This window comes from Macrotis lagotis, chromosome X, assembly GCF_037893015.1.
Source record: "Macrotis lagotis isolate mMagLag1 chromosome X, bilby.v1.9.chrom.fasta, whole genome shotgun sequence".
Classification (NCBI taxonomy): Eukaryota; Metazoa; Chordata; class Mammalia; order Peramelemorphia; family Peramelidae; genus Macrotis; species Macrotis lagotis.
The window spans coordinates 99,005,391-99,030,010 of NC_133666.1; the positions used below are offsets into that span (position 1 = coordinate 99,005,391).

General features: G+C 32.7%; 1 long non-coding RNA gene across 1 annotated transcript in view; it reads right to left on the reverse strand.

Moving 5' to 3' along the window:
* LOC141497024 (uncharacterized) overlaps window positions 1-22,493 on the reverse strand; it is a 33,182-nt gene extending 10,689 nt beyond the window's left edge. The window contains exon 1 of the long non-coding RNA XR_012471213.1: window positions 22,443-22,493. This is a non-coding gene — a long non-coding RNA (uncharacterized LOC141497024). The remainder of the gene's footprint in view (window positions 1-22,442) is intronic.
* Between the last annotated feature and the right edge of the window lie 2,127 nt (window positions 22,494-24,620).

Here is a 24,620-nt window from a genome sequence, read left to right on the forward strand (position 1 = left end):
AGCCTTGAAAGCATATGAAGAAAACAAGGGAGGAAAATGTCCAAAGACAGTCATGGGTTATAGAGAAATGTGACAAATGAAAACCCAAAAGATGGAGTTTCTGAGTAATTAATGATTATTTTATTAATTAAGTTATCTACCAAATTGATGGTCAGTGGTTTTTCTTAGTAACCAAAGACACTGAATGCCTTATATATTTTTTTGAAAGGGAATGTCCTTGATAGGAGAAATTAACCCTGACAGTAGACATTTATATGAGGAGAGGAACTAAAGGTTTTCAGCTATTACTGCTGAGATCATGTCTTGATCACAAGACTCTGCTGTCTTCAGTACTCTGGACAGAGGAATTCATCTCCACTTAGAGCACTTTGATTTTCTCCATGAGTTGGAAGATCCTATCAAAGGGACATGGGAGTATTCCCTAAAGGCAAGAATTCACTTAGCTTAAATTCTTGGGGGGTATTACTCAGGGTAGAGGAGCATGAGAATTAGGGCAACCTTATCTGTCAGTCATATCCTTCAGATACTCTTTGACTAACCTACAAGAATTGGAGGTTTACAGAGGAAATAAAAAGCCTGTATCCTAATGGGCTACTAATATAATAGAAAACAATTATTTTCCTCAGAAATAAGGAGAAGTGAAAATGGTCAACAATTTATATTGAAGAGTTAAACAGGATTTAGCCTCATGCTAAATTCAACCTCTGTAAATATTGATTGAATCTTCTCACTTTCTGGTTTCTTGTCTGACTAATCTTTGAGTTTCTGTTCATCCATCAATCTCTGAATAAGCAAGAAAAAAACTTCCACTCAACATTCATTTCCTGAGTCATATTATCCAGCTTTTAGTTAAAGTGCTTTTAGTGGACAACATATTATTTCAATTTGTTTTCCAGTCATTTCCTTCTAGTTTAATTTAGTCATTAAAACCTTTGCAGACAAGTTGACTTATCTGTAGCAATGAGTTTCTCCATATTTTGGATCTTTTCTTGCTCAATTCCTTCAGCAGTTGCTTCTAATGTTCTTCTACTGAGGCAGTTATATGATGCAGTGAATAATATGTAGGACTTTGAATTAGGAAGACAAATTCAAATCTTGACTCTGGGTTAGTTACTTAACCTCTGTCTGCCTCAGTTTCTTCAAATAGAAAATGGGGATAATAATCCGAGTGTTGTAAGGATGAAATGAGAAAATTTTTGTAAAGTGCTTAGCACAGAACCTAGCCCATATTAGGTACTTAATAAATGTTTGTTCCAATTCTTACCATTTGGTTTGTTATACAGAATGTGCACCACATTTATTATTGATAGAATAAATTGCACACAACTCATTAATAAAGAGAAATTGTATGTTCTGATGACTATGGGTCTGATTTAGTTGTCAGATTAGACCTACTGTACTTTGATATAGGCACAAAGCATTACAATTTCTCATACATAATATGAATGTAAGGTTTCCTGACAGTCTCTAGTACAAAACACAGTGCATGGAATATAGTAGGCATTTAATAAATGATGATTTGAATCAATTCAGTAACAGAAAGAATTCAAAATCAGATTTATGATAGAATGACAGCAATTCAAAATTTCTTATATAAGAAGGAATGCTGATGCTGAGCAAGATGAGCAGAACCAGAAAAACATTATTCACCCTAACAGCAACATGGGGTTGATGATCATCCTTAATGGACTCACTCATTCCATTAGTGCAACAATCAGGGACAATTTTGGACTATCTGCAATGGAGAATACCATCTGTATCCAGAGAAAGAAATGTGGAGTTTGAACAAAAACTATTACCTTCAATTTAGGGGGAAAAAACCTGTTATCTTATTATGTAATTTTATTATCTCTTATACTTTATTTTTCTTCCTTAAGGATATGATTTCTCTCTCATCACATTCAATGTAGATCAATCATCAAAACAATGTAAAGTCTAAGAGACTGCCTTCTGTGGGGGGGGTGAGGAGAGGGGGAAAAAAGAATAGTGGAAAAAATTGTCAAACTCAAAATAAATAAAATCTTTCTTTAAAAAAAGGGATGGAGGCTCTTTATCATCAGAATGGTCAAAGTTAAAATGCTTTTGGACCACTTTCCTTTCTTTATCTTCAGGTCCAAAGCCAACTATGATGAATATTTCCAAATCCCCACCCCCTTGGGATACATTAATGAGACAAATGACCATTCTGAACTCTCTAGCAAATCATGAAGTAAGAGTTTCAAAGGACCTTAGAGAAGATATATTCTAATGTCTCATTTAATTTATTCATTCTCTGTATGATGCTGCCTTTGATTGCTTACTATCTTGGGAAAGTGATAGCAAGTTTGGGCTTCAGTTTCTTTATCTTCAAAATGAGGTTAGGTGGGGGGTTTGACTAGATGACCTCTAAAGTTCAAACCTAGGTCTATGATTCATTGATTGTGGGATCCCTGATAAATGGTCATAAATTCTTTGAAAATTTCCATTGATTAGGAACTTACAGCCTCAGGAGACAGTCTAGTAAAGCAAATTGAATTGAAATTAAATGAATTCAGTTAAGATAATTCAGTTAAGATAGTATTGCAAAAGTTTACATACAAACCCAGTTCTTTCACACAAAGCCTAGAAATTTTCTTAAAACAACTCCAGAAAGATCAATAATAAAGAACACTGTAAAGAAAGAAAAATGAGCTCTTTCCCCCCAAATTTTGGAAAATGCTGGGAAGAAGACCACCATTGATGCATAGAGGGATCTCTCTATGAAAAGCAGCCTGAGAATGGGTAAATGTAGAAGGAGAAGAGGGAAAATCAAGGAGAAGGGCTCCCAGAGAAGCTTCTGCTTACTCAGGTAACCACCTAGAAGCCTACAGGGGCAGTAAAAGGATCTGATAACAAAGAAACTAGTTGGTGTTCCCTCAAGTGAAACTGAAATCAGAAAGCACTCTGATCTAGTCATTGTGAACTCAAACTTTTAGAATAGAAGTGGGTAAGAACTAGAAACCAAGATTACAGTACAGAGAGACAGGATCTGGCCACAAACTCCCGAGGGCTCTGGATTCACAGCAGAAGACAGTATCAACTTGTCACAAGTGTCAGGAAGGTTGTGTAAGAATCCTGAGATAATCGTGATACCAGCATCCTAATGGAGATCTTAGAGTCACAAAAGAAAATGAGGAAAACAAAATCTTGCTGAGGATAGTATGTACAATATACCACCAAAAGACTCAGATAGAAACTGGTGATTAGGGCAGAAGGTAGGGCTTAATTCCAATGCACCAATCTAGTATGAAAGTGGCAGCAGCATGCAAACTATATATATATATATATATATATATATATATATATATATATATATTTATAGAGAGAGAGAGAGAGAGAGGGGGGGGGGGGTGGATAGGCCAAACAAGGCCTATTTAACCAATCTAAGATGACAAGATGGACTGACCTCAGCACAAAACCTATAACCAAGAACATGCAAAAAAATATAAATAAAGAGAATAACATATTGAACACAATGAAAACAAATACTACAGCTTAAGAGAATCTTGAGAGGCAAACCAAGAACATAACTCCACAAACAAATAAACAAGTTATCAGAGCCTTAGAGAAAGAAGATACTTAGCCCTGAGAATTAGCCTTAGTTATAATCCTTGTACAATAAGCAAAAAAAAAAAAAAAACAAACCAAAGAATAAAAAAAATTAAAAATAGAGAGTTTTTAGAAAAGATATTTTCCATTCTTTATTCAACATATGTAATAAAATGTGTATGGAAAAAGTAGAACGGAGAAAACAGAAGTCAAAGTCTATAAGAGACATATATTAAAACAGGACAAAAATAAAATCCCGGGGAGCGGCCAGGTGGTGCAGCGGATAGAGCACTGGCCCTGGAGTCAGGAGTACCTGAGTTCAAATCCAGCCTCAGACACTTAATAATTACCTAGTTGTGTGGCCTTGAGCAAGCCACTTAATCCTATTGCCTTGCAAAATACATTAAAAAAGAAAAAAATCCTGAAAAATAGAGAGAAGTGTAAAATATTTTTCTGTTAACAGCAGCTGACAGAAAATAGTTGAGAGATTTAGAAATGTCAAATCCTCTGAAAACCAAGACAAAATTTAAAAAAAAAATATAAGAAACCATAAACAATAATTGCCCAAATATATTGGAACTAGAAGGTAAAGTAAAAAATAGAAAGAATTCATAGATCATTCTTGATAAAAATCACAAACTAAGACTCCCCCAGAAATGATAACCAAAATCCAGAGTTTGCAAGTACATTTTTAAAATTCTCTAAGCAGTTAGAGGGTTTAAGTATTGGGGAAACTACAATCAAAATTATTCAAGTTTTGGCAGTAAGATCATATAAGAAAAAAGAAATCCTGGAATAATAAATAAATGTAATAACAAAATAATAAAATATAAAAGATAAATTATAATAAAAAATAAGTTACATTGTAAAAATGAGTGAAAAAGGTGACAGAATGGACTTTTAATAGAAGACTTCCAAGTATTCATAATGAAAATACTCCAGAGCTGAGTAAAAAGTTTGAAACAGAAAAAAGAAGTAAAAAAAAAACCAAGGAAGATAAATCCATTTGAGCATTTGGGATACTAAATGAAGAAATAACTGAGGGAGAGGAATTTACTATTTCAAACAAATTTAGGGTGTGATATCTTTTTCTTACCTGAACTAGATAAATAAAGACCAAATAATCCTTAAGTATCTTAAAATAAAGGAGAACACAGTGGGGGGAAAGGTAGATTTCAGAAAGAATAAAGACAGTAAAAGAGGAAATAGGGCAGAATTTGGTAAACCAGATATTTTTTTAAAGCAAGGGTAGCAAACTTATTTTCAGAAAAAACAACAGTGAAAATAAAAGTGTCTAAGTAAAAATAAAAGCAGCAGAGAAGGAAAATTATTCTTTTTTTAAAATTTATTTTGAGTTTTACAATTTTCCCCCTAATCTTCATTCCTTCCCTCCCCTACCATCCCCACAGAAGGCAGTTTGTTAGTCTTCACAATGTTTCCATGATGTACACTGATCTAAGTTGAATGTGATGAGAAAGAAATCATATCTTTAAGGAAAAAAATAAAGTATAAAAGATAGCAGAATTACATAGTAAGATAACAGGTTTTTTCCCCTAAATTAAACGTCTTTGGTCTTTTTTCAAACTCCATGATTCTTTCTCTGGATATAGATGATATTCCCCATCATAAATACCCCCAAATTGTCCTTGATTTTTGCACTGATAGAATGAGCAAGTTGGTCATCAACCCCAGAAACAACATTATTCTTAAAGACACAATATATATTGAAACAATAGTGATCTTAATATATGTGTACTAAATATCATGTTATGTGAGTACTTGCAAAAAAAATGAATTAGAGGAAGAAATAACAAAACCATAATAGTTGGAACTTTCATGTGCCCCTTTCAAAACTGATCATATATAGCAAAAAAAGATATAATATATATATATATATATATATGTATATGAAAGTAGCTAAAGATCTGAACAGAACTTTTGATAATTTGATATGATAGATCTCTGTCAGTTAATGAATGAATAAAAAAAATTGATTATGTGTTAAAGATATACAACTCTCATAAACAAATGAAAGTAAGCAGAAATATTAAACATATTTTAGACACTACAGCACAATAAAAGTTATAATCAATAAAGAGCATTTTAAAAAGAAATCTGACTTAAATGGACACTGAGAAAGTAAAGAAAATGAGAACTATGATATTATTTGCCAAAATTTTTTGGATGATAAAGTAGTCCTGACAGGAAAAGTTATAACTTTAAACAATTTCATTTTTAAAAAAAAGATGAAAAACAAGTGTACATGCAAATAAAGATTACCAAAAACTCCAAAACTCCTCCAAAGCACAAAAATATAAATCTGAAAACTAAAAAAATTACTGTGTTGATAATTAAAATGAGTAATTTTAAAAGGTAATTTCCCCAATCTGTCAAAATTAAAAGGAAGAGAACCGCAATGTCCAATTTTAAAAATGAAGATGAACAATTCACAGCAAAAGAAGAAAAAATGGAAATCATTGCAAATTATTTGTCCCACTATATGCTAATAAAATTCATAAATTCATTTGATGAATGTTTCTCAAAAAATATCCAGGCTATCAGATAAAGAAATAAAGGAAGTCTTATGGGGTTGTGGAAGTTCCTGTGGAACTCTAGAACAAACTAGATTTACAAATAAATTCTATTAATCAGTTAAAGAATAACCAGTTTCAATATTACATAATTTTCAAAATAATTGTGTTTGTAAAAAATAGGGAAAGACAGAAACATATTTGTCCCTTAAGACAAATATGGTTCTGATAAGCTGGGGAAATGAGGAAGCATAGAAAAAAATACTCCAAATTTCTAATGAAAATTAGTGGGAAAGTTTCTGAATAAAATTTTACAAAAGATTATTGTAAAATATTTAAAAGATGAGAAACTATGACCAGATTGAACTTAGACTGAGATTTCAGTTGGTTCACTATGAAGGAAACTATAATGATAATATTCCATACCAATAACAAAAATAGTTCAAATCACATGATTACATTAATGCAAAAAAGCCATTTGAGAAGGCATCAGTTTAAATTATATGAACATATTAACATATAGAAAAAATCAATAATTAGTTTTGTAAATAGTATGTATCTAAAAATTAAGAGAAAAAATAGTATTCTTTCCATAAACATTAGGATAAACTAGGTAAGAAGTACATTATTTTTATTAATAATATTTACTATAGTTATTAAACTTGAGGAATAAGCATAGGATACAAAATCATAAATTTTTACAGTTGAAATGATGATTTATTTAGAGAATACTATTAAAATCAACTAAAACTAATCAAAAGAAGGTATACTTGTAGTTAAGTAGAAAGTTATAAAACATCCACAAGCGCACTCACTTTTCTGTATATTAGCAATAAAACCTACAAGAAGAAATAGAAAATAGTTTGTGTTAAAAATAACAAGAATGTATAAAATATTTTGGACTGAAGTTACCATGATATACTTAGGAATTATATCAATATAAACACAAAACTCTTTAGGGAAGTAAAGACAGGCATAAATAATTGTAGAAATATTGAGTGTTCATAATTAAGCTGTACCAATATAATAAAAGTGATAATGCCACCTCAATTTATCTATAGGTTCAGTTTTATATGAAGCAAACAAAATTGATTGGAAGAGTCAAGGGTCAAGAATTTTATGGGAAATTCTGTATTTAAAAAAGTGTAAAAGAAGTGTATCTTTTAATAGAAAACTTCAACCATATTTCTTTAAAATAGTAATCATCAGAAATATTTTTTGCTGGCTAAAAATTTCCCAGAAATACTATCAATGAACATGAAAACTGTGAGTTCAAAGTTAGAACACAATAGTAATGAAATATATGAGAAAAAAGACAACTTGCAACTTCAATATGGGAGGACTTTTTCCTCTCTGTAGAATCCTCATTCTCACCTTGAGCCAAGACTTAACTCTTATGGAGATTGATAGCTCCTTGAAGTTGCTTCTGTCTTTGAATGACTATCTGCATTCTCTGTAATACTGGAAGCAGTCTCTCTTATTGTTCTAGCAGCTTCTTTTCAAAGCAGTTGTGCTATCATCCCATCCTATTTTGTTCCTTTGTTTTCTTTTCCATCTCATAGCTGGGCAGTCAATCCCTGCCATTTCTAAAAAAAAAAAAAAGAAAAGTTCAAGTGGACTTTTTCAGTCCATCTTCTCCTTTCAACTTTTCCTAGTTGGGCAGTATTAGGGGTTGAAGTTTCTTGTGGAAAAAATGATACTCTAACAATAGATCCCTTGATGGTCCTATGCATAAGATTTCAAGCTAGCTGGATACATGAAAGCTTGGAGGGAGGATGCTGTTGTTTTATCATTTTCAATTGAGTCTGAGGCTTGACTTTGGGATTTTCTTGGTAAAGATACAGAAGTGGGTTGACGTTTCCTTCTCCAGCTCATTTTACACATGAGGAAACTGAGGCAAATAGGATGAAGTGACCTGCCCAGAGTCACTCTGATAGACGTGTTTGAGATAAGATTTGAACTCAGAGCAATGAGTATTTCTGACTGCAAGTCTGGTACTCTATCGTCTGAGCTACCTAGCTGGACAGATTTGAATAAGACAGCTTCTCTGGTGTGAATTTTAAAGATTTTTATCTTGTTGATTTTTGTCTTCTTTTTTCTATGGATTTAACTTTATTGTATATTTGGCATATAATTGTTTTTGTTTTTGAGATTTAATAAGTTGGTTTGGAGAAAGTTATTCACCATTATTTCTGATCATATTAGCAGAAAGCATTCTTCAGCATGTTTTTAAGTACTCATTGTCCTTGACTTTTAAACATATATATGTTTAAATAAAGTTATATATATATATATATATATACACACTATATGTTGTTTCATATTTTTTAATCTGTAATTGTCTAGTAGTGTTTGACACAAATAATTACTTAATAAATGTTTATTGATTTATACATAATGATTTCCAGCAACTATCAGAAGAATTTTGATCTTATTTGCATAAAATTATAATTATTGAGTCATTTGAAATGAGTCACATAATCATGTGATCTTTTTCTTCTAGATCAAATATAAAATCTTCTGTTTTGCATTGAAAATTGACTTTTTCCTAGTTTTCCAGTTTTGTTTTTGTTTTTTTTTACATTTTCCTCCTCTTTGGAAAGTCAGTGATGAATAGCATTGGTCTACTCACTGTTACACACAGACACACACACACACATGCACAAAATCTCCACTCAACTCCCAGCTCTGCCTTTGCATATCTAGAATTCTCTCCCTCCTGAATTCTAACACCTAGGTTCCCTAATTTCTTTCAAGAGTACTCAATTTCTACCTTTTGGAGGAGATTTTCCTCAGTTTTGCCCTTTGCCCCTTCAATTGCCTTTCTTTTGAGATTTCCTTCCATCTACTTGGTATATTTTGTGTATCTACATACTTAATTACATGTTAGCTCCCATAGTACAATGTAGCTCTTTTGAGAGCAAAGAGTACTATTTATTTTCTTTTTTGTGTATCCCTAGAACTTAGCACAATTCCTACCATCTAAAAATACTTAATACACATGTGACATATATGTATATATATATATATTTGTGTTTATGTTTTAATCCAGATATAAACTGCTTTTGAAAATGAATTGACTTATCTCAACCTTAATTCTAAAGACACATATAACTTGGAATCTAATTCATTTGTGTATCATAAATCATTTCAGTAACCAGGAAAGAAATTCCAGAATATATCTATGAAAAATAAATCATTCACAACAATTACATATTTAATGAAAAATGCAATTTACTACTTGAATAAACTGACTGTAATCTATTTTATTCAATACTAAAGCAAAATATTATTTAAAAAATAAATATATTGTTGATTATGCTGGTTTCATCACAATATTTGGAGATGGATTCACCAAAGGGCTGTTTAGCAAGTGATGGTTTTTGTTCTTTTATTTCTGCTTATGGTATCTCAGATAATATAACATGGAAAAGTTGGGTTGTGTGTCAATGGAGAGAGTGGCCACATTAATGAAATCACTGATCTTCTGGAGAAAGGTCTCTAAGATATGTTCCCAGTTATGCAAATACAGATGTATTTTCAATCTATTCAATTGAAAAAAAAAGATTGAGTTCTTTCTCCCTGCCCAAAGCACTATGCTGAATGTTGAGAAAAATAGAAAGAGAAAACACAAAGATGATCGCTCTGTCCTCTATTGTGGTTTAAGAGATAGAAGAGATTTTCACAAAATATAGCATCTTTTAGGGGAGATATAAACTAATTTCTACAAAGATTCTTGGGGGGGCTGAGCCAAGATAGTGGCAGAAGAGCCTCTCCTAGATGCTCTCTCCAAAATATTTCACAAATCTTAAATTATGACTCTAACTGATTTTTTTGAGAGACAACCCACAGAAAGATCCAGTGAGGCAATTCTCCAGCCTAAGGTAACCTGCATAATGGTGGGAAAAACTCTGTTCCACAGGGTTAGAGGGGTGGCTCCACCAGAGTGAAGGAACTTCAGCCTGCTGGGAACAGCCCCAGGGCACCTGGGAACCCTGGCTCCTGGCAGCAGAAGCAGTTTCCTGACCTGCCAAACACAGTTTAGAAGATCAGCAAGGAGACCTCTGCCAAAACAAGTGTGAAGCCCAGGCCCTCAGCGCGGTCATGGCACTCAGGCCGTCCTGACAGCCCAGATCCAGAAAATGGAAGCAGGTCTGTAGAGTCTCCTTTAAGTCATTTAACCAGTTCTCCAACTGATGGGCATCCCCTCAATTTGCAAATCTTTGCCACTACAGAAGGAGCTGTTAGGAATATTTTGGGACATATAGGATTTTCCCCATTTTTTATAATGTCTTCTAGATATAGACCTAGAATTGGAATTGCTTGGTCAAAGGCAATGAACAGTTTTATTGCTCTTTGATAGTTCCATATTGCTCTCCAGAGTGTTTGGATCTCTTCACAACTCTACCAGCAATACATCAATGTCCCAACCTCTCCAACCTTGATCATTTTCCCTTTTTATCATTTTGGACAATCTGACAAGTGTGAGGTGATACCTTATAGTTGTTTTAATTTGCATTTCTCTAATCAATAATGATTTGGAGCATTTTTTCATTTTATATATAGCTATAATAGCTTCATTTGAAAACTACCTAATCATATCCTTTGGCCATTTATCAATTGGGGAATGATTGTAACCTTATTTTGATGTAGTTCTCTATATATTTTAGAAATGAGACCTTTATCAGAACTCCTAGTTATGAAGTTTCTTTCCCAGCTTTCTGCTTTCCTTCTAATTTTGGCAGCATTCACTTTATTAGTGCAAAACTCCTTTAATTTAATATAGTCAAAATCATTCATTATGCAGTTTATAATGTATTCTAATTCTTGTTTGGTCATAAATTTATACCCTTTCCATTGAGCTGATGATTAGAGTATTTCTTGATCTATTAATTTATCTATAGTGTTGCCCCTTTTGTCTAAATTCTGTACCTATTTTGACCTTATTTTAGTATAGGATGTGAGATGTGGCTCTATACCTAGTTTTGGCCTTATTCTTTTCTAGTTTTCCCAATAATTTTTATTAAAGTAAGTTCTTATCCCAGAAGCTGATGTCTTTGGTTTGTCAAACAGCAGATTGCTGTAGTCATTTACTGCAGTTTCCTTTGAACCTGTTCTAATCCACTGATCTGTTATTCTATTTCTTAATGAGTACCAGACAGTTTTGATGATTGCTACTTTATAGTATAGTTTTGGATCTGGTAGAGTGAGACCACTTTCCTTTACCTTTTTTTCCCATCAGTTCTCTTGCTATTCTTGACCTTTTTTGTTCCTCTGGATGAATTTTGTTACTATTTTTTCTAGCTTGGTAAAGTAGTTATTTATTTGGTAGTTTGGTATAGCACTGAATAAGTAATTTAATGTGAGTAGAATTGTCATTTTTATTATATTAGCTCGATGTAATCGTGAGTAACATTTTTTCCAATTATTCTGATCTGACTTTATTTGGGTGAGAAGTACTTTATAATTGTGTTCATACAGTTTCTTGGTTTGTCTTGGGAGATAGATTCCCAGGTATTTAATGTTGTCTACAGCTACTTTAAATGGAATTTCTCTTTTTATTTCTTGCTCTTGGGATTTATTGTGCATAAATAGAAATGCTTATAATTTATGTGGTTTTATTTTATATCTTGCTACTTTTGCTGAATTTGTTAATTGTTTTAAGGAGTTTTTAAGATGATTTTTTTGGGATCTTATATCATATCAGGATCTTATCATATCACCTACAAAGAGTGAAAGCTTTGCTTTCTCTTTGCCAGATATGATTCCTTCAATTTCTTTTTCTTCTCTTATTGCTACAAAGAGCATTTCTAATACTATATTGAATAGTAATGGTGATAATGGGCATCCTTGATTTTATTGGAAATGCTCCATTTATCTCCATTACATAAAATCTTTGCTGATGATTTTAAATGGATACTATTTATTATTTTAATGAAAATTCTGTTTATTTCTAAACTTTCTAGTGTTTCTAATAGGAATGGATATTATATTTTATCAAAAGTTTTCTCAGCATCTATTGAGATAATCATATGATTTCTGTTGGTTTTTCTATTGATATATTCAATTATGTTGAATGTTTTCTTAATATTGAACCATTCCTGCCTACCTGATATAAATCCTACCTGATCATGGTGCAATATCCTAGTAATAATTTGCTGTAGTCACATTGCTAAAATTTTATTTAAGATTTTTGCATCAATATTCATTAGGGAGATTGGTCTATAATTTTCTTTGTTTTGGTTCTTCCATGTTGTTTATGACACCATGTTGGTGTCATAAAAGCAGTTTGACAGAACTCTTTCTCCTACTTTTTAAAAATAGTTTAATTCACTTATAAATCCATCTAGACCTGAAGACCTTTTCTTGAGGAGTTTATTTATGGTTTCCTCAATTTCTTTTTCTGAAATAGGGTTAAGTATTTCATTTCCCCTTCTGTTAATCTGGGTATTTTGTATTCTTGTAAATATTCATTCATTCAGGTTGTCCAATTTATTGACATACAGTTGCTTTGAATTATCTCTTAATTTTCCTCTTGTTAGTGCTTAGTTTACCTTTTTCTTTTTTTGATACTGACAATTTGGCTATCTTCTTTCTGATTTTTTTTAAAATTAGATTAAGCAAAGGTTTGTCTATTTTATTGACTTTTTCATAAATCCAACTCTTAGTTTTATTTATGAGATCAATGGTTTTCTCACTTTCAATTTTATTCATCTCTCCCTTGATTTTTAGAATTTCTAATTTGATATTTAATTGGGGATCTTTAATTTGTTCTTTTTTCTAGGTTTTTTAGTTGCACACCCAATTCATTGATCTCCTCTTTCTCCATTTTATTCATATAGGCATTTAGAGATATAAAGTTTCCCCTCAAAACTGCCTTGGCTGCATTTCATAAATTTTGGTGTGATGTCTCATTAGAATCATTTTCTTGGATATAATTATTATTTGTTATTTGCTTTTTGATTCATTCATTTAAGATAACATTTAATTTCAATTAGTTTTTTATTTCTCTTTCCATGACCATTTATTACATGCAATTTTTATTGCATCATGGTCTGAGAAGTGTATATTTATTATTTCTGCCTTTTTGCATTTGTTTATAAGGTTTTTGAGCCAGTACATGGTCAATTTTGGTATAGGTGCCATGTATTGCTGCATGGGGTGATATCTTGACTCTCACAAGAATTGGATTTAATGAGGCAGAGGTGCATAAGTTTGTTACCTCACTATCTCTTCCAAAGCTTCTGAAGTTCAATGGCAAGACAAAAGTCAGGTTGACTGGCAATGATTACCTGAAATACAGACTTTGGAGTCTTTGACATTTGATCATTTCTAAGCATGTCACCTTTATGTCTGTTGCAACAAATTGTTGCCTCTACTCATTCTACCAGGTGAAGTTTCTACATACTTAGGATAGCCATTCGTCTATTTCATCAATGGGGTTGAGGTCTACTGATTATCTTCAACCCATTTTAGCAGTCTATCAAGATGATTTTACTGGGGTGTGACCAATACACATGCTATAGCTTTTTAAGTCACTGCCAAGTTGCCAATTAATATTAAGTATGAAGTAATTAATTATTGCATATTGAATTGAAAAACTGGATATTTTTTTAAAAATCTGGTATCTCATGATATTTTGCTTGTATTCATTTGGAATTCTGAATGAGACAATATACAATTTTTGTTTATAAAACTGAGGCCTAAATTTCCCAACCAGAACTTTAGATTAGTCTATTGCTTTTCAAATTCTCCAGTAATTGGGGGACTTAATATTCTCCCCCAAATGAATCCATTCAATAAAAATTTGTTAATTCTTTCAACCTTTCAGCATGTTTCAAGTATTGTGTGTCAGGGACTATGTAATGTATGGGGGTCTAAGGAAAAAAGCAAAAGTAGTCCCTGCCTGCAAGAAACTTCTCTTCTAATATGGAAACCAACCCAGACATAAACAGGAAACTATGAGATAAGTAGATGAAGCCTTAGAAGGAGAGTGATGAGCTCTGTTACTGGGAGGGACTGGGAAAAGCTCACTGGAAGGGATGGCACTAGGATTAAGTCTTAAAAAGAAGTGAGAAGCACTAAGAGGAAAAGCACAGAGGGAGAGCATTACAGGCATGGGGTACAACTAATCAAACCCAGAGGAAAAGGAGATGGAGTGTCATTGATCATGTGACATAATGAAGAGGTTCTTTTGTTACAAGATAAAATTTTATTTGTTTTTAATAATGTCAACAAAGTACACTGGAAAGAACAAAAAAGTAGATGCCAAGAGTTTGGGGTTCCAATTCTCACTCTTCCTAGCACTGACCTTAATGGGCTACTCTAGACTTTAATTTCTAGAAGAAATATTTTTCTATCTTTAGAACTACTCAAAGGACTCTGGACCACCTTATTAAACAATCCTACATGGTTGGAGTAGCTTATTGGTTTTTCTCCTTGGTCTTCATTTGATACCTTTTCAGAGCTTTGCTCAGATGTTACCTTAGAATTGGGTTACTCTGAGACATTTCACATTGTGCAAATTTAGAGATGCACAGATTTAGAAAAGGCACCCAAATGTTCACATGGTCTATCTGTGCCTAACCTGGGGTAGAGTTTGCATTGGTCTGACCAACCACAGTCAGATTCACTACAAGTTTTGTCTAACAGTGATGGTCATTTTGGTCCTCTTCTAGAACAAAGGACAACAACCATTGTCAACTTTGTTTTCCTAAATTTAAATTTTGAAGAGTTGTTGAAGTTTCTTACTAATAAACTTTCATTTGTTGAAAATATTTCTTCTTTATAAGCATTGTTAAGTTCCTATTAATACACTTTAAAAAAAATATCTTATTTACACCTGAGTTCAAATTCAGCCTCCTATACTTACTAATTATGTTACCCTGGATAAGTCACTTAACCTTAATAGCCTCAGTTTCATTATCTGCAAAATGAGGATAATGATTGGAATTACTGCCCAAGGCCTTTGAGGGAATAAAATCAGATAATATTTAAAAGGTGTTTTGCAAACTTTAAAGTATCATGTAAATTGTTTTATCATTATTAATATTATTACTCTATATAGCACTGTGCACCGAACAGCACTTTTAAAATGAAAGCAGCATGGTATTGTGGAATAAAAAAAAAAAAGATTGAGAGCTCCAAGATTTGGGATCTAGACCTTGCTTTTCCATTCATTCAACTACCTTGTGATGAAACCATGGGCATCTTAATAGTACAGTATACAAAAAGAATGGTTTTGACTGTATAAACTCCATTCCATCTTAACTCAAAGATTTTACATTTCTATTGTGGAGTTTAAATTTTTTTTTAGAAAACGATATTTTTTTATGTTTCTCCAATCATATAAAAAATGACAACTTGAGTTAACATCCATTCATTCATCTAATATTTAGAAATCACTAAATATGTGCCTCCTATGGGTCAGAAAATATGCTACACATATTGTTATGCTAGGATATGTGAGGATCACTAGGCCTGGAGTAAGAAAGTCTTGAGTTCAAATTCAGTCTTTGATACTTACTAGTTGTGTGACCCTGGGAAAGTCACTCCTGTTTACCTCAATTTCCTCTTCTGGAAAATAGGGATAATAATAGAACTTCCCTTTGAGCCTTGTTGTGAGAATAAAATGGGATAATGATTATATAGTACTAGGCAAATAATAGGTACTTTATAAAATGGTTATTCCTTTTTCTTTTCCCCTGAGGATAAAATTTAATATAGCTGTCCTTGAAGGACTAATAGGAAGGAGAGGACAAAGCAACACATACTCATGAAAGGATATCTAAAACATCAACAAAGTCTTTTTTGAGGAAGATAAGCTAGACCTCATGTAGTAAGTGACAATTGAATTGTGCTTTGAAAGAAGTTGTTGTTGTTTGTTCCTTATTTTTGAGGAGGATAATGACATCAGGGATGTGATGCCAAGATGTACAAGTGAATTGGACTTAATAGAAGGAGGGCTTTGCAAAGTCAATCTGGGGATTAGTTCATCTCATCAATTTTAGGCATTCATTTTTATGAAAATATCTTTTATACCACAACAGATGCTTGGTAATATGCTGAACATATTCACATGCTGGGTGATCATATTCTAAAATTTAATTTTTTTAGATGCTGTGAAATTTCATGATTTACAGTCACATTGTAACACTGGAAAAATAGTGGAATTTAAAAGAGATTTAAAAATTATTGGGCTATCTGAAAGCCACAACCAGGAGAAGAGCCTAGACTTCATTTTTTTCAGAAATAATACAGCAAAATTGCCCTGAGATCCTAGAAGCAGAGGGTAAAATAGAATTGAGAGAATTCACAGGTCACATCCTGAAAGAGATCCCAAAAGAAAAACTTCCAGAAATATTATAGCCAAATTCTAAAACTCCCAAATCAAAGAGAAAATTCTAAAAGCTGCCAGAAACAAACAATTCAACTACCGAGGCTCCTTAGTAAGGATTACACAGGATCTGGCAGCATCTACATTAAGGGCTCATAGGGATTGGACTATGATAGTCTGGAAGGCAAAAAATCTTGGTTTACAACCAAGAATCAACTACCCAGCAAAACTGAACATCTTCTTTCAGGGGGAAAGATGGACTTTCAATGAAACAAGGGACTTTCAAATTTTCCTACTGAAACAACCAGAGCTGAACAGAAAGTTTGATCTCCAAATACAGGACTCTGGTAAATCAAAGGAGTGAAAGAGTAGGACTAATTATAAGGAAGTCAATGATGTTGAACTGTTTGTATTCCTGCATGGGAAGAAGATATTGATAACTCATGAACTTTCTCATTTATAAGAGCTGTTAGAAAGAGCATATATAGACAGGACATAGGAAGGAATGAAATATAATGATATGATGTGGTAAAGGGATGGAGTCAATGGACGATGGGGGAAAGTAGTGGGAGGAATGAAAAGGAGATGAAGAAGAAGCTAAGAAATTCCACATAAGAGTCAAGAAAAAGCTTTTTCAATGAAGTGGGAAGGGGAAATGAGTGAGACTTCATTCTCATCAGAAATAGCTCAGAAAGGAAATAACATACACACTTAATAGGGTGAGGAAATCTATCTTACTCTAGAGAAAAATAAGAAGAAAGGGACTGGATAAGGGGGAATGGGGAAATAGGTGATAGAAGAGAGAGAAGATTGAGGGAGAGAGTATTCAGATACAACACACTTTTGGACAGGGCCAGGATGAAAGGAGAGCAAGAATAGAATAAATGAGAGTAGGGAGAAATAGAGTGGAGGTACAGCTAGTAATAGCAACTGTGGGAAAAATATTTAAACAACTTCTCTGGTAGACTTATGATAAAGAAAGCAACTCACCCCAGACTCAGAGCCATTGAAATCTGAACACAAACTGAAGTATAATTTTTTTTCTCTCTCTCTATTCTTGAGGTTTCTCATCTTCTTGGGGGTGGGTGGGTTTATGTTTACTCTTATAACACATTCAATTTACATCAATGCATGTCATGGAATCAATGTAGAGAATATCAGACATCCTTCTGTGTGGTGGGAGGGGGGAAATTGTAGAATTCAGAGCCTTGCAAAAAATGATGGGTACATATTACTATTGTATATAATTGAAAAACAAATAAAATGTTAAAAATAAAATAAGGGAAAAAAAGAGGGTTCCCTCATGAAAGACTCCCAGTACAGAGTTCAAGTGGAAGAGTAGTTCCCTTTGGAGTGCTGAGAATCTCCATTGTCAATGATATTCTCCTGAATAGCCATTAATGGTGCAATGTTAACAGGGCTGGAGGTCTCTAATAGAATACCCTAAAGATCTAAGCTTGTCCTTTAACAGTTTAACATTTTTAAATAAATGAGTAGGAATCAATAATCAATAATGATGCCGATTAAATCAATAATTTAATCAATAAAGGCAGAATTGATTACTTATCAAATTTGCTGCCAATACAAATTGTGGGAGATTTATTTAACACTCCTATTAAGAGATTTGATTTCCAAAAGGAACTGACAAACTAAGCACTGAGTTGAATACAGTAAGATGAAATTTTGTGAGGGTAAATGTAAAAGTAGTGTACATGGGTTCATAAAATAAACTCAGTAAGTTTAAGATTAGAAAATAGTTGCTCAGAGCACAACAATAACTGGAGATTACAATAGACTAGAAACTCAATGAGTCAGTACTTCAATGTGGCAGCTAAAAAAGGGTACCACAAATGCAGTCTACATTAAGAAGGGCATAATTTCTGCAAAGAGGAATGTGATAGTCATATTATACACTGCCCTTGTCAGACCGCACTTGGAATATTGTGTTCATTTCTGTTAACAGAGTTTAAGAAAATCACTGATAAAATGGAGAGTATCCAGAAGTCAGTTACTAGTGTGCTAAACACACATAAACACACATATACATATACAACACACACACACACACACACACACACATATAAAACACTTTATTGTTTGCAAATTGCTTCACAATTATCCCTACAACAAATATTGGGAAGTAGATATTATGAAAATCTCCATTTTATAGATGAGGAAACTGAGACAGAGGTTAAAGAACTTGTGTAGACTCACAAAGCTAGTCAGTGGCTGAGGTCTGATTTGAATAGAACAGAGAATAGATTTGCTAAGCTTATCCTCATAGGGAAGAACCTGGAGTAAAGTATGAAAGTTGTAAAAGGACAAATTTAGCCTAGATGTCAGGGGGGAAAAAGCTTACTAAAAATTAGAGATACTCAAGAAGGGATTGATCTGCCTAAAAAAACAAGATAACCCCCCCCCTTTTTGGAGGTGTCCAATTTGATTGTTTTTCTTGAATGTTACAACAGGGAATTTCTTTCACTCATGAGATGGTTTTGTTGTCTGACAGGATTCATTCCAACTCTCCATTTATGCAATACTGTGATTTTGTAGTTGTATGAAGTTCTCAAACAGTTCAGAGTATCCTAAATAGGATACAGAATCACTCAGAAGAATTTGATTTTCTATTCACCAAGGGAAAAAAAAAACAGGAAGACAAAATCTACTGGAAAGAACAGTTCCCGGAGCTGGGCAATCAGGATTTTTATCTTAGACAGGAAATAGAGATAGCACAATGAACTGAGAACAGAAGTGGAAGAAGAGAACAAGTTGAATTGCATTTTGAAAAAATCTTAGTGATTTTTATAATCTTAAACAAATTCTCAGCATTTTAAAGAGTACCATGATACCATCAAAGAAGAAAAAACTCTAAGCATAAAAGCAATATAAGTTAAATGATCTCATTACCAAAATAATTACAAATAATATAAATTTTCTAATTCTTAATTTTTAATTTGAGTGGTGATATAGTCATTAGTACCAGATAAACAAGTATTATTTTTATTAATTTGATTATCAAATTATTATATTTCAATCTTTTGATTTTGTTTTAGTTGTTTTTTATCCCTTAGTATCAATGATTTCTATTTGAACAACTCACTTTCTATTCTCAGCTATTTTTTTCATTCTAATTATATCCTCCAAAGCTTGTATCTCACTTATAACCATTTCAAAAGATTATAACAGATTTGACTTTTAAATTTGCTCTGTTAGGAATAATTTTGAGAATTAGTGTAGACTTGTGAATAGAAAATCAGTCTTTGAGTCCAGAAGGCCTGGGCTCAAGTCCTGCTTTTTACATATACTGACATAAACCAAAGCACTTAACCATTCAATTTTTCCAGGCAAATATCTAAGACTATAAGTTGCAGAATAGTATTGATCAAAAGAGTTTTCTCATTGGGAATTGTATATTGCAATAAAATCATTGATTCAGTTCAAACATAGGAAACTTAAAGAATTAGTTGTAATTTTAAATTAGATTTCATTTGAAAAACTTCTTAATTGCTAAGATATTGGAATGTATTGCCAAGAGCAATGAGTGACCAAATAGGAAAAAACTGGATCTTTAAAGGACTGATATTAAAATTTCCCCAAGACAAAAATGATAGTAACACTTTAATATGCTAATAGGGTTGTAATCTCCTTGATGAAGGTTTTCTATCAGCATGTTTCTAATCATTCACATTTTCTTATCTTGCTTGATTTTCACCCACATATAATAAATCCTTCCAAGAATTTTTTAAGTGACACCCAAAGGGTATCAGAAATCTATAAGGAAATTCATATCTTTTGCAAACATACTTCTCCTTGTCGAAGATTTTAAACATTTCGTGGATATCAGTGTAGTATTCAAGATGTCTATAAACTTTCCACAGGAATGTTATCAATCCATTTTATAATCATTGTTTTGTTAATATCTTTTATGCCAAAAATAGAGAAGAGTGAATACTTGAACTTAGTTATTTTAGGCGTAAGATTATGTAGAGCAAGGATTTCTGGTTAAGATGGAACCAAGAAATAAAAAAAAAGAAAATAGTTCTGCCCCATATATTCTAGCACAAAAAGATCGGATTAAAGATCAAGAAATCTAAAGGAAAAAATACTTTTATTGAGTGCAGGATCCCACAAAAACATAGCTCAAATCATGGGAACTATGGACCTTATGGAAATCAGCATAAGCACAGGGAGAATTTCCATAAGTCTTTCAGAATTCTGACCATGAATGATCCCAAAGCCTACAGCACTCTGTATGAAGTCTCTGATGAAGACTCTCTAGATTAATTGAAAATCCATAATTCTCTCATCTGAAGTGTCAGAATTGGATAGGGATAAGGGGATGAAAGGAACAAGTATTTATATTTATGTGCCAGGCATTATGGTATTGTGATTCTCACTTCAACCGTGCAAGGTGAATACTTTTATTATTTGCATTTTACAGTTGAGAAAAGTGAAGTAAAAAGTTTAAATGACTTGACAATGGTCACAAAGTTTATAAGTGTTTGAGGCCAGATTTGAACTCAGATTTTCCTGAGTTCAGGCTCACTGCTCTATCTACTGGAGCACCAAGCTATTCCAACAGTCTGAGTAGGGAATCTCCAGGAAGAGATTCTTAATTCTTAATTCTAGCAATCTTTAACTTGAAGCAATAAAAATCTTGCAGCATTTTAAACACTGATGAACCAGAGAAGTTGGAAAGAATAAGGAAAATGATGTTAGGACAAAGAAGATCTGACCACTCCATCCTTGAGTGTAAGAAGGGATGGAGACTGGCCATTAAAAGAGAATGCAAATATGTGTAACAGCTATGTAATATATGTATGTGTATATATATATATATGTACATATATATATATATATATATACATATCAATTGAAGGTGACACCAAACATAATGAAGAATGAAGACATACTAAGAGTTAAGAGAAGCCCAAGAGTCAACTAAGAAACTGTATAATAAGTTCAAAAAGAACTTAAGAAAAATGAAGTGTTTGGTCACAAGTGACTGGAATAAATAAGGAAAGAGAATGATAAAAATGAAATGATAAGTGAAATAAGTTCTCAGGAGAAAAAATGGAAAAAGAAACAAATAGAAAAATTAGTAATTATAGGAAACAATAAAAAAAGAAAATAAAAAACCTAAAAAATTAGAATAGAAATAGGAGAAGTTTTTGAGGAAAAGATAATGAGTTGTGTTTTGGATATGTTGAGTTCAAGGTGCCCATGAGGTTAATCATCATTTTCATATGTTCATTTAAAGTGTGGGAAATTGAAATCCAGAGAAGGTAAATAACTTGCTAATGATCACACTAGCAAGCATCAGAGATGATATCTCAATTAAAGAAAGTGGTAGTATGCTTTCCAATTCACCATGATGCTTCAAGGCTAAGATGTTTCATGCATACTGAAAATTCACACAAAATGGATGTATGGAGTATCTAATGGAGTATCTAAACTCTGTAAGGTAATTATATATACCTCTTCATCAAAAAATACAACCATGATTCTCATTAAGGAGGGAAAATATATTGTCTCTCAACAATGTGTTACAGATATATTGATTTAGGTAGCTTTGCCTATGTATTATTCATAAATTAGCTGACCATAATAAACCCTCAGTAGACAAAATGCAAGACAAATATAATATCCATTTATCTTGGTACACCCATTAAACTGGAAATACATTAAAAACTCAATTTGGCATACACAGCAGGAATACCCACTGAAACTTTAATTAAAATTCTGATCTGATACCAAAAATATCAGTATCTCACATTTTAGATGCAGTCAAATGACTATTCATATCCAGTCATTGACTATTCAGCTTGACTTAGAATTCTTTTCAATAAATACATCATCCTCCTTGCAATTAAAGGAAAACTTAAATTTTTCTTTTCTATAAATCCTAAATTGAAAAATAGATGTCCCTCCTTCTCTGTATGTTCCAATGTACAGTGAACAACTACATATTCCATTTTACTAAGACTCCAATGAATCTGTGATCTTACCCATATGTGTATTCACTCCAAAACTGGGATCATGCTTCATCCATAGTTATTTATCATTCATAATTTTTCTTCTCCTGACATGAAGGAAAATAAAGCTCAGGGATTGTTATGTCTCAGTCTTATCATATGATCAATAATCTCTTTTTGAATATTCATTTCCTTGATGATATGCTTCAGAAGGATCCTCTTATCTAGTTTCTTGTTTGTAATGTGTTGCCATTTTCCCATTCCCACACTGTGCTTCTACCTGTCCTTTTGATAGTCCTCAGCATTCGTTCTTCAGAAATGATGATGTCCCATGACTCTCAGCAATGTGATATTATCATAAGAGTATTGATATTAAAAAGATAGGCTTTTGTCAGGGTGAAATAGAATTAATTGATAGTGATTAGTTAATTAACTGACAAATACAGCAGCTAAATTCTAAGATTCAACTCTTCTTTTTTTAATTTCTTTTAGATGTAAAATGATGTTGTTGACTCTTAAATTTTAAAAATCTATATTAGGATTCTGGAAAAATTAGATATTCATGAAATTTTTTTAATATTAATTTTCCAAATATGGTTTCATTAAATATTAATAGGTTAGCATAAGTTAGTGCTGGAGACATTTTAAAAAAGGAATAAGCATATTTATTAAACAAGACTTCTTAATAATTAAGGAAAGTATTGTTTGCTGATTCATCCCTACCTTGAATCTGTAGAGCTTTCTCCCTTTCAATTTCAGGCTTATATTTGATCATATCAAGCAAGAAAGTTGAAACTCTTGATGATATTTTTAAAGGTTAAAAACTACTTTATTCTATATAGCTGTGTTCTAAATACAAAATTTTACAAGCATAGTGTTTATTCATTATCCAAATCAGGTCTCCTTCCTAAGCTGATTTTCAACAATTGTTTAGTTTTGAACTTTTATCTGATTATCTCCAAGTCTTTAATCATTTCTGTGTTTGTGGGGATTACAAGGGGGAAGGAAATGGATTGGAAACTACCCTTCAGGCAGTGACTTATACCATCACAAAGATCCATTCTCTTCACTATTGTGTCATAGCTGTCATGAGAGGAAATATTTCAGTAATCACCCATCTATTATCTGATGTCACCTTTAGCACTTCCCTTATTGGTTGTAACTGGTTAAACTTGAGGAGACAACTTAAAATAGGTACCTCTATTTCTTTTCTTCTTATTTCTTTGAAGTTTTCCATCCTGAGCACTCAACTAAATTTGTTCTCCCCAAAGTTACTAAGAATCTCTTAAGCACTAAATCGAATGACCTTTTCTCATTGGCTATCCTTTTTGACATCTCTGCAGCCTGTTATATTGTTAAGAACCCTCTTACCCTTGATAATCTATTTTCTCTAGATTTTTATGACACCTTATCTTTTCTGGTGCTCTTCTATCTAACTGCTCCTCCTCTATCCTTTGTTGGATCCTCATAATACTAAATTGAGGATTTGTCCTAGACCCTTTTCTCTTCTCCATAGATCTTTAGTTTCAGTTATCACCTCTATTGCAGATGAATCTAGGCCTATTGTCTATTCTTCAACTCTTTCTTGACCTCTAGTCTCATATTTCTAATTGACTATTGGACATCTCAGACTGAATGCTCTAAAAACATCAAACTCTAAAACTTATTATTTCCTTCCAAGTTTCCCTTCTCTACTTCCTAACTTCATTATCATTTTGGAGGGTACCACCATTCTCTTTATCACCTAGGGTCCACCTAGTGTCATCTTCTACTCACTTTCTCACCTCCCCCATATTCAATAAATTGTCAAACCTTGTCATTTTAATCTTTATAACTTTTCTCATTTATGTCCCTTTCTATTCTCTGACTCTGCCACTTGAGGCAGGTCCTTGTGCCTAGAGTATTACAATGGTCTATTTTCCTCAATCCCCCCCCCCCCTTCTAAAGTACACCATCTGTTACTCCTCTATTCAATAAATCCCCGTGCTTTATATTGCCTCCAGGATCAGGCAAAAATCTTGTTTATTTATTTTTTAAAATTCTTCAAAACCTGAATTCTTTCTACTTTTCTAGTCTTCTTACACCTTATTTCACTCTGCATACCATGTGATCCAGTGACCCTGGATCCTTGCTTTCCCCCAAACAAGATACTCCAAATCCCAACTGAAGGCATTTTCTCTGACTGTCTCCCATTCCCTGCAAATCTCTCTT